The sequence below is a fragment of the Cupressus sempervirens genome, chromosome 4, assembly GCF_028749045.1.
Source record: "Cupressus sempervirens isolate cs-2001-9-10 chromosome 4, ASM2874904v1, whole genome shotgun sequence".
Classification (NCBI taxonomy): Eukaryota; Viridiplantae; Streptophyta; class Pinopsida; order Cupressales; family Cupressaceae; genus Cupressus; species Cupressus sempervirens.
The window spans coordinates 183,980,611-183,990,843 of record NC_143121.1 but is presented as its reverse complement, the minus strand read 5'-3'; the positions used below and the strand labels follow the sequence as shown (position 1 = coordinate 183,990,843).

Sequence of the window (10,233 nt, the reverse complement as noted above, 5' to 3'; positions counted from 1 at the left end):
AGATTGAGGAGAATATAATCTTGTCATATATTCCCTCTATTGTGACTAGGGAGATGAATAACTCTCTTATGAGGCCAATTAGTATGTTTTACTTGGAGGGGGTGGTCTTCAGCTTGTGGAAAGGAAAAGCTCCAAGGCCTGATGGCTTCCCTGTTGAATTCTTTCAGGAATTTTGGGATATTATCAATCATGACCTTTTGGATGTGGTTCAGGAGTCCTATTCCAACAAAGAAATGCTTTGGGCCTTGAATGCTACTTTCTTGGTCCTTATTCTGAAGAAGGAAGAGGCTAATTAGTTGGACTTCTTTAGGCCCATTGCTCTTTATAATGTGGTCTATTAAATCATTACTAAGCTCCTAGCAGAGAGGCTTAAAGTTTGGCTTCCCATGGATATCTTTGAGGAACAAGGGGGTTTTGTGGTGGGAAAACAAATTTTGGATGGGGTAGTTATTGCTTCCAAAGCTATTCACTCTATGTGTACTTCCAAAAAATGTGCCATGTTTATTAGGCTTGATATGGCTAAGGCTTATGACAGAATCAATTGGGATTTCTTGCAGAAAGTTCTTCTGGCTTTTGGTTTTAGTCAGGAATGGGTTGGATGGGTTCTTAGCTGTGTTACTACTCCTTCCTTCTCGGTCCTTCCTAATGGTCAACCCTCAAAGCTTTTTGGTGCATCTAGAGGTCTTCGCCAGGGAGATCCCCTCTCTCCTTATTTGTTTATCATTATGGTTGAGGGACTTGTTAGACATCAAGTTTCATGTCTCCCAAAATCTGATTCAAGGCTAGCAATGGGGAAATGGTTTGCCCACTCTTTCCCACCTCCAGTTTGTTGATGATATGGCCCTTGCTGGGAGAGCTCAAATTCAAGAAGCTAAAGCCTTTCAGCTCACCTTGGATACTTATTTGGCTGCATCTGGGCAGAAAATTAATGACCACAAGTCCTCTATTTTTTTCTTCAAAACTCCTGAGCCTATCTAGCGGAGGATTGCTAATATCCTGAGATTTCAGATTAAGTCTCTCCCTCTGACTTACTCGGGGGTCCCTATTGTGGTGGGTAGATAGCATAGGCTTCTCTAGCAAAGCTTGCTTGACAAGATTTGACAAAAAGTCAATCATTGGACTCATAGGTGGCTCTCTACTGCTGGCAAGGTGACAGTCCTACAATCTATGATTCGGGCCCTTCCCATATACAGAAGCATGGTTCAAGCTGCCCCGGTGTATTTTCTTAAGGAATTTGATGCTCTCTCATGCCAATTTCTTTAGAGTGGCAATTTGCAAAATACCAAATGGAGCCTCATTAATTGGGATACCGTTTGCAGGCCTAAAAAAGGAGGCCTCAGCCCTCATTCTGCTATCTTGTGTAGTCAAGCTCTTGCTGCCAAGCTTTATTAGCACTGGTGTTCAAGTCAATCTCAGCTCTAGGCTCGTATCCTGTCACACAAGTATTTACCTAGTGTTGAACTGTCAGATATTTCTAAGTTTTCTCTTGAGGTAAGAGGCTCTATGGTGTGGAATACCCTCAAGATTGGTGCTTACTTGGTGAAGAGTAGTTTATTTTGGATCTATAACAGAGGCACTGAGGCTCTATTTTGGAGTGATTCTTGGAATGGGCATCCTCCTCTCTTATCCTCTCATCCACACTTGCAGTCTCTTTGTGATTTTTTCCTTTTTGTTGGATGGAATAAGGTGGCTCATTATAAGGAGGCTTATAACCTGGGCCTTGCTATGGGTTACAGATGGAAGAATTCTTCTGATTAGCCGTTGGGTGGCTCTCTAGAGGATCGGTTGGAACTATCTCAAATATTGGCTTCTAGGGAGTACAACTCTTTGTAGGAACCTAATGTTTTGGCTTGGGGAGGTGCTTCTTCTCGCAAGTATTTTGTTTCTTCAAGGTACCTTATGCTAATGAAGCAACTTTTTGGCGAGGTGGAGGTCTCTTGGTGGAAGAAAGTATGTAATAGTTTTTCCTGGCCTAAGTGTAACTTTTTCCTCTGGATTTTGGTCATTGTCTTACTTGGGAGAATCTCTGCAAGCAAGGCTCCCAGGGGCCTTTCATCTATGTTTTATGTTGCAATAGTGAGGAGACTATTTCTCACCTTTTCTTCTAGTGCCCCTTTGCCAAACAAATTTGGCACTTTTGGTGGAGTGTGTGGGGATGCACGTGCTGGAATGTTTCCTCTTTGTCTAAATTTTGGGACCATTTGGGCCATCCCCCTTCCAAGACTTCTTTTCTTCAAGTTGCTTGGACTATTGGCCCTTCCCTTATTTTATGGCATGTTTGGCTTGAGAGCAATAGGAGGATCTTTTATGGTGTGCAGTATGAGATCAGGCACCTATGGGGGAAAATTGTTAGTTCTCTTCATGAAACACTCCTAGCTAAATGTGACATTGGTGGAGGTTTGGATCCTAGAGATGCTGGTATTTACTCATGCCTTTCCTTTCCTCTTCAAGGCTGCACTCCCTCAGTCCCCCAAAACCACTTTGGGAATAGAGCTAGGCAACACTCTCAGCATGTTAATCGTGAGGGGCATTGGTCTCCTCCTAAGGAAAGCATTCTTAAAATCAACATTGATAGTTCTTCTCGGGGAAATCCTGGTCTGACTGGTATTGGGGGAGTTGGGCGTGATAATTCTAGTGATATTTAGTTTTTGTTTTCTATATACAAGGGTTACCATACTAATAACCTCATGGAAGCCCTAGCTATCTTGGATGCAGTGGAGCAGTGCTATCAATGTGGCTAGAAAAGAATTATCTGTGAGATTGACTCGCAGGTGGTTGTGAATTTATTGAATAGAAGGAACCTTCTACATGTGGATTTGCATTTGGCTCTAGTTATTCAACAGATCATTCAATTATGAAATTCTGTGTCTTTTATGCACATCCCTCATGAGTGGAATGGTGTGACTGATTCTTTGGCTAAATGGACCTTTGAGCACGGGCCGACTTGAAACTTTATTGATCATAGGATGCTTCCCCTTGATTTATCTCAGATGCTGGTTCAACTTGTGGACAAGGATAAAACTCTGCAATTCTCTTTGTTTATTGTGTTGTTCTGCTCTCTTTGGTATTCAATAAAATTTTTAGCCCACTTTTAGTTTTAAAAAAACTATCCCCCCATGATCCAAATAGGATGGGTCATGATATTAAGTCTTGTTAGGTACCCATTTACAACATTAAACTTTGGTTCCCCTTATCACTATCACTTTGGAAAGAATTTCCTCATCATTATGCTTTGGGTTTTTAACCGGTTCACCTATAACCATGTGGAATTTTCCCAACTAATAAAATCAATTTTGCTTTAGGTTTTTCACTCAAGCAAGTGGTTTTACCACAAATGCTTCAACAAACTTTTAGGGTTTTCACCTAAACAAGTGGTTTTGGCTTGCCACAAACTCTTCAAAGACAACAAAAATATCATTTTAATGATGGGAAACCATCTTTCAGTTGCACAATAATTATTGAGTCCATATGAAAAGCAATCCATCTACCGAGACACATGGGTAACCAGCCACTATGCTCTCTAGTTCTCTAGGAATGTTTTACATGATTCATCAATAAAGAAAACCAAATGTTTTAGGGTGTGGAGTACTACTGATAATGCACCCCATATATTCACATAGCTCATTAAAAATATTCTGTAATTCAATCTTCAACACTTGGTTGGGGGACATCAATCAATACTCTTCGATTACATGACTACTTTTGATACCAACATAGTGTTCATAATTAGATAAACACTTTCTCACAGACCTTTACATCATGACACCATTCTTACCACAACATCTCACCTGCTATAGATAATTTTATAGTAGAAACAACCAATGCTAACTGTTGCAACCAATTTATAATACCAAACACTCATATAATTCATTCGCACACAGATCTAATTTGTTATAAATCTGCAAATTTCTATGAATGTAAACTGAATTGTTCCCATCATTACTGCACCAAAAAGTACTATAATTTTTTTAGTGAAGAATAGCCTCACTAGATTTATCAATAAAGAAGCTTTGGCAAGTAAGCCCGTTGAGAAACCTTGAAATCCAGTAATTAAGCATAGAATGGTGATTGAAAATAGTCTTGCACCTCACTATTGAAGCACAAGTCTGCAGATGTTCTTGTCCTTGTCTTCAGCCACATGTAACATTCTATCCATAATCATCCAGCTTTACAATGCCTTTGTTGTCCTCATTTCCTACGGTCACAATATCAACACACCTGCATTTTCACGTGAAAAAAGAAATTTCTGATATAAGAAAATATGGCAAAAGAAACTTCTGTATGCTAATAATTCTCATAGCCATCACTCCAAATCTAATAATTTTTATTCTTTTCTCAGGTCAGAAGTTGAACACTTCTTCACAATATTCTCATGCACACTTAGTCATATTCTTTGGCTTTCTCCAAATTTGCAAAAATAAAAAGTGTTACTGCCCAAAAATTAAAATGTGCTTTGATATCATATTGGAAACCCAAATTGAGCTCATAGATCACATGCCTATTTCATTCATTTATAATTAATTTGTACATTAATAGAAATCTGGAAACTAGAAGAATACTCTAGAAAATGTTGGAAATTGGAAGAATCATCTAGATAGTGTTGATTTTTTAAGTGTCTAGAAGCCTCCTTGGTTAGTGGTCAAAATAGTTGGAATCTACTTGGTATAATTAATTTATTTTCCAACACTCTTGCTTTTGCGGAAGGCCTCATGGGAAAGCTCAATGAGATCGCAACAGATAAAGCATTGAATGAGGCATCTCTGCTCCTCAACTTCAAAACTAACTTTAAATGGTTGGAGAAACAACTAAACCTCATATTTGCTTCTCTATAAGTTGCAAACCAGCAAACATGGCACACTGATGCTGTGAAAATATGGCTGGCAGGAGTGAGAAATATTGCTTTTGGTGCAGAAGACATAATTGATGAATGTGTCACTAAGCATCTGTATACAAATATTAGCCAATCATGTGTTTGTAATTTTAGTGAATTGGGCTTTTGGTATAAGATGGGGAAGAGGATTAAAGACATCAAAGAGAGGATTAGGGCTTCTATTCAAGAGGCACAACAACTCAAGCTTTTGCATGATGTGTCCCATTTGAGTCAGCCCTCAACAAGTACATCCCAAAGTGATAGAGGAGCAGAGTTGAGAAGAGGGAATATCTTGCAGAAAGATGCACCAGCAGTGGCTGTTCACTACAAGGTGGATCAGATTCAAGCATTGCTAGAGAGTCCTGCAATTAGACTCATTGTCATCCTCAGAATGGGCGGGTTGGGTAAAACATTCCTTCTGCAACATGTCTTCAATGGATCAAAACATAGGTATGAGTGTTCTGCCTGAATTTATGTTCCATAGACGTGTTCTCTTAGGAAATTGCAATGTGACCTAGCGTCCCATATTGGTTTAGAAATAGATCAAAAAATAAGTGATGTGCGGGTAGTTGAATTGATATATGAGGGATTAGAGGGCAAAAATTATTTAATTGTTCTAGACGATGTGTGGATGACTAGTGTAGAGAGTAACTTGATCTCTAGACTTGGCCTTCCCACTGGCCGTAATAACCAGTGCAAAATAGTGGTTACTACTAGAAGCAAATATGTTGCTGAAAATGGCAATGCCCACATCTATGAAATGGAGCACCTCACAGAGGATGAAAGTTGGGTTCTGTTTTGCCATTACATCTTCCCTGATCGTGTAGGAAATAGCCCACCTGAGCACTTGGAGAGCTTTACTGATAAAATTGTAGAGGAAGAGGCTACCACTGGCCATAAAGACAGTTGTAGCATCCATGTCCAAGTCCCTCCTCACATCAGATTGGGAGGCAAAACTGGGGCAGTTGAAAATGTTGGGAAAGGGAGAAGACTACATAAAGAAGATTTTAAAGTTCAGCTATGATTCTCTTCCTCCTTATTTGAAATGTTGTTTTGTTTATGTTTCCTTCTTTCCAGAGGACACATATATTTCTTATACTACTTTCAAAATTAATAGAGCTATACACCAGAACTATTTGATATATTTGTGGATGGCAGAGGGATTCATTCCGCAAGAAAAAGGTAGAGAACAGTGGGATATTGGGTTAGATTATATACACTAGCTTGCTAATTTAAGTTTGCTGGAAGTAAATAGGGTGTTAAGTTGTTACACTGTACATGACATGTTTCTTGATTTGGCTGTAAATATGTGTAAAGAGTGCCAGTGTGAATTTGATCTTCCCTCGAAAGAAACAAGTTGTCGCAGGTTATTACTGGCTAAGAAAGGTATCGATACCAATGTAATCTCAAAAAGGCATCTCAGTTGCCATTGATCTCTCCGCACTCTGTCATTTTCTCAAAATCCTGGCATTACAAGTATTCCGGAGCAGATGCTTGAGCATGTGAGAGTACTTCGGGTAATTGACTTCAGCCGCACTGCCATCTCCACATTGCCAAAATGTGTGGGGAATTTGAAACTTCTCAAGGTTTTGAATTTATCTTATACAGAGATCAAGGAGGTGCCAGAGTGTGTAAGAAAATTTAAGAGTCTTGAGTTTCTTGATGTTTCCTATTGCAAAAGCCTGCAACGTCTACCTGAGTAGATATGGGAACTCAAATGTCTTTCCTATCTCAATGTAGAGTGGATCTCAGATGAGAATACGATCATTGATATGCCCAAGGGAATATCTCAATTGTTGAACTTGAGGAGACTGAGATCAGATTTCTTCACATTGTCTATTGAAGACAACTAGCTACTAAGTATTAAAGATGTTGGCAATCTGATTAATCTCCAAGTAATACGCTTCTCTTTGAGCGATGCAAGGAGGTTGAGAAGTACAGATGATGGTGTCCTTGACTGTTTGGTCAACATGAGAATTCTGGGAGTATAAAATATTATTTGTGCAACAGAGTATGACAAATTGCGTTCCAAGAAAAGATGAAAGTTATGAAGGATCTTCAACAACTTGAAATTGTTCGTTTCTCTGTACCAAGCTGGTTATGTGGCATGGAATATCTGACAGACCTTTCCGTTGACAAGTGTAGTGATTATCCATCTCTTCAAAAGATGCCCAACTTACGACTCTTGAAGTTGAAGAATGACTTGAATTGTAGAAAGTTGCCAAAGGAGTTCGGAGAGAGTGGGGGATTTCCTAACCTGGCTAACTTGCAGATTGAAAACTTCCTTCTTTTGGAAAAGTTGCAGGAATTGGAAGAGGGGGCAATGCGAAATCTGGATCGACTCGAAATAAGTAATTGTCCAAGAGTGGAGAGAGCTGTAAAGGGATAGCAGCAGTTGAAGATGCTAAAGAGGATAAAAGTCTATCAGGAGGCAAGTGCCCAATTACAGGAGAGGTTAGTGGAAGGTGGAGAGGATTGGAAAACAATTAAAGAAAAGAATCCACACGTTGAAATTATCTTCTGGTAGCGGCTCTGTTTCTTGTAGACATGATGTAAATGCTTGTGTATGATTGTGTGAGTTGTAATACTAAATTTTTAGATTTAAGACAAATATTAGCATTAGCACTTCTACTAATGGGTGTGAGGGTTATGTCGATTGTAATTTATAAAGATTAAGTACAAATTAAGTAATACATGTTTTGTTTTTTTTTTTAAAACTAAAAGAGGGGTAAAATTTTTATTGAATATCAAAGAGAGCTTAACAACACAAGAAATAAAGAGAACTACATAGCTTTATCCTTGTCCACAAATTGAACCAACATTTGAAATAAATCAAGGGGAATCATCCTATGATCAAGAATGTTCCAAGCTGGCCCCTGCTCAGAGGCCCATTTAGCGAGACAATCAACCACACCATTCCACTCACGAGGGATATGCATAAAAGATATAGAATCCAAAGAATTGCATAACTGAATGATCTGCTAAATAACCAGAGCCAAATGCCAATCCACATGCACAAGGTTCCTAGTATGCAATAAGTTCACAACCATGTTGTATGCAATTATTCTTATGTTACATTAAAAAAATAGTTCATATATGGTATGCTATAATTCTTATACTACATGCTAAACCAAATTCCAGGCAAAAAATGATAACAAGATTAATGATCTATCTTCAAATAACCAGAAACAATTTCCCACCTTGTCTGCATTGAGAATTAATAAACATCAATCAATTCAAATTTATATGGATCTTGTTGCTTATCCCCATGTAGTACAATTAACTAACAATATGCACTAAAGTGTGATGGACGACTTTGTTCAGTGCAACAACCTAGAAACTAATCATGTAATAAAAAACTCTGTTAATTGTAGCAATTCCCAAAAATTAATTAAAGATTACTAAATTGTACACGTTAAAATACTCAATATGAATTTCATGCCCCATCCACACAATTTTTATTTATTTATTTTAAATATACATTTGTAAGTAAAAAATGACATTTAATTTTATCAAAGTATACAACATATACTTTGATAAACTAATAAATATGTATTTTTAAGACCCAAAATGACATTTAATTATCAAATTATATAACATTATCCTTAGGCTATGTATTTTGCTTCTATCTATTATGTCCAACAAGTCTTCTTCTATAACTTATTTTTCCCTCATGAAATCCTAGAAGCAGTGAAATCTACACCATGTGGATATTTATTGTGCAAAAAGAAGGGTAAAAATTTATTAAGAGAGAAAGACCATGTGGATATTTATAAGCTACAAGACTTTCACAAAATCAAATCCCATAAAGAAAAGTGAACCAAAGAAAGAAACTTTTAAAGCTAATGAAACATACAATCTTACAAAATTATTAACAAACTTATTGATTAGAAACTTAAATGTCAAGAGTGAATAGTGCTACCAAAATTAAATTTATTTAGAATCTTCAAATCAAAATTGAAATAATTTCCAGAATCTAGAGAGATAAATTATAAACAAAATTGAAGTCAATCTTGTGTATTAAGATTGCATATATTTCTTAATTATTATGAGAACAATTCCTTGCATAAATAGGCGAGGAGGAGGAGGTGAGATTGTTGGATACAACCATTAACTATACAAGCATGCATCTTGTGTAGCTCACTTGACTAGTGTAAGAGAAAGTCGCAAGTGTGCATGGACAGGGTGTCTCCACTAGTGAGGAATCATATCTACACCACATAAGGTGAGACAACTAACTCAACTAGTCTAAGTAAATTTAAACTCAGTTTGAAAATTGTCAAACCTAGTGTTAACTAGTTTGATAATAAGCAAATAATCAACCTAATAGTGTTTAACATATCAAATTAAACAATTAGAGAAAAATAAATAGGGGGATTATTGTGCAAAAAAATAGCATACACCTTGAAGAACATTCTCAAATACACATGAACCCAATTAATAAGCAACAATAAAACTGTGAGAAAATTAGAACACAAAGACATCATTTTTTTCAAATGAAGAGCTTATGTGGGCTTTTGGATCAATTTAATTATGTCTCCTAAATCATGGGACTTAATTTGCATAAAAAAGTGTGTGGTCATTATCTTTAGCTAACAACCTTTACACGTGACATGTAAACGTGTTCAAAAAAGGTATGGCATACCCAAGCTACTAAAGTAATTTTAGACATTGATATGACTCGTGGATACCTCTTATTTGGCTCCTTGCCAATTCAAGCTAGATTCAATAAAACTTTGGAGGTTTAAAAAAGAAAAGAAAAAACTAAAATACATCCACAAGTAGAAAATTATTTGATATGGAACACAATAATCTTTGAGTCAAACCTCGATGCAAAAATGCAACTTCTAATCAAGGTTCTCAAAAATATTTTCCTCATATTAACTACTTATGTGATCAAGTCCTTGTATACTTCATTTGGAACTATGTATTTATGGTATTTTAAAAACCACATTTTCCAATATAACTTATTAATCATATGGGTGATGGGAAGTAATTGCAATCAGAGGGAATGATTATGCTTTACTAGGTGGACAAGATATTATGCTCTTAGTCAAAAGGTCGAGTTAAAAGAACTCTATTGTAAATTCTTCTACCAACTTAAATGGGATAATTATTGTGATAGCTAAGGAAAGAATCCCTAATCATGTGAGGTAATAGAGTGATGGAAAAAAATAATGTAAAGGTTCTATTAGGTAGACCAAACCCATGAATCACAAGGCATGAAGGGACCGATTTTTTTGCTCTTGTGCTTAGGGAAATTGAGGGCACCTCATCAGGTCTTTCATTATCTTATTCTGCATTATGGTAAAGGTCATGAGAGTTAAGTACCACAAGTATGTTTCTTCCGTAATCTTAAATAT

At 37.0% G+C, this 10,233-nt stretch overlaps 1 pseudogene; it reads left to right on the top strand.

The window, feature by feature from the left end:
- The first annotated feature begins 515 nt into the window (after positions 1–515).
- On the top strand, positions 516–7,481 carry LOC149560606 (putative disease resistance protein RGA3; annotated as a pseudogene).
- Positions 7,482–10,233: the final 2,752 nt, after the last annotated feature.